The sequence below is a fragment of the Zea mays genome, chromosome 5, assembly GCF_902167145.1.
Source record: "Zea mays cultivar B73 chromosome 5, Zm-B73-REFERENCE-NAM-5.0, whole genome shotgun sequence".
Taxonomy (NCBI): domain Eukaryota; kingdom Viridiplantae; phylum Streptophyta; class Magnoliopsida; order Poales; family Poaceae; genus Zea; species Zea mays.
This window is the reverse complement of record NC_050100.1, coordinates 118,113,919-118,115,354: the sequence shown is the minus strand read 5'-3', so window position 1 is coordinate 118,115,354 and position 1,436 is coordinate 118,113,919.

The window sequence follows — 1,436 nt, the reverse complement described above, 5'->3', positions numbered from 1 at the left end:
TGCCCTCTAAAGCGACCCCCTGATCCGGAGTTTGGGCCACCACCATACCGCCAGAGTGTGGAGGTGAACCTGCATGAACGTCCATGGAAGTGCAGGAAGGAGACCTCGCTCGGACACCCTCGAGGGCTGGGTCAAAATTGGCACTGCCCACTTGAGCCGGATCATCACTGGCAACACCCTCGGGGGCTGGGCAGTGGCTTATACTCCTCACCCGAGCTGAGTCTTCCCCGGCGACACCCTCGGGGGCTGGGCACGTGTTAGCACTATTCAAGGGGTCCAAGCTCTCTGCCGTGACCACCTCTAAGGTTGACGGGCCTTCTGCTACTTCCATGGGATCAGGACAATCCAAGTCAGCATCCCGACCCTCGAGATCATGCTCTAAGGTCGACGAGGCACGGGATGACCTCAGCCCAGCATCTGGCACGGCTGCACAAGTCTCTGTTGCATCAACATCCACAGATTCCGACAACAAGTTCTCCGGGACCATATCCTCTAGAGTTTGATCAAAGTTGGCCATGGACAGTTCTTGCAGACCAATAAGGGCAGACAAAGCAGGAGAGGGAACTCCACTACTTCCACCGCTAGCGACGAACTGCCGACTGTTTTTCCGAGTTAATGGAGTTTCATTTTCTTCCTCCTCATCTTCCACAGTAACAGCGCAAACAACATCCTCATTGGGGTCAGCAGCAGGCGGAGCACACCCATTGGGATCAATGTCAGCAAGGCCAGTTGCAGTCATTTCTTCAATAGCAGGAGCTAAGGTACTGGCGTCCTCGTCAAAGCTGGATACTCGCCGGAGGCGCCTTCTCTTCTTCTTTTGCTCATCAGCAGAAGGCTCAGGATGACTAGTTCGACTAGGGCGCCTCGGGCGAGTACTGACAGGTTTCGGGACATCCAAGGTTGTATCAACCTCTGGAAGGGGCACCACTGCCAACGTACCATCAGGAGCAGCATCAGATGAATCCTCAGCTAGCAGATCAAGCATGTCATTTATGTCTGCATCACTAGGGTTCAGGGGCACTTCAAAATAAATCTGCCGCTCATCATCAGGTATCTCCCCGAGCGAAGCAACCAAAGTACGGACCTCTTCAGCAGAGGGTCGCACTCTAAGACCCAAATTGCTATCAGTCACGGGCGGATTGGACACAAAAAGGGTGAAAGCTTTGGGAGAAGGTAGGTTCCAAGCCGAGTATGCCACTGGAGCACCAACGTTTGAAACTTTACCCCGGAGGATCATCTCAAGTCGGCTTACCAAGTCAACAGAAGGAATTCTCCTATTGGTAACTCGGGTTGAGTCGGCCAGCCCTCGATAAAGATATGCCGGATAGGCCCTGTCTTTCAGCGGCTGAATGTTTTTGAAAACAAAATCTGTGACCACAGCTTCGGCAGTCAGACCTCTCTCTTTCAGTAATCCGACTTCTGTAAGCAACACGCCT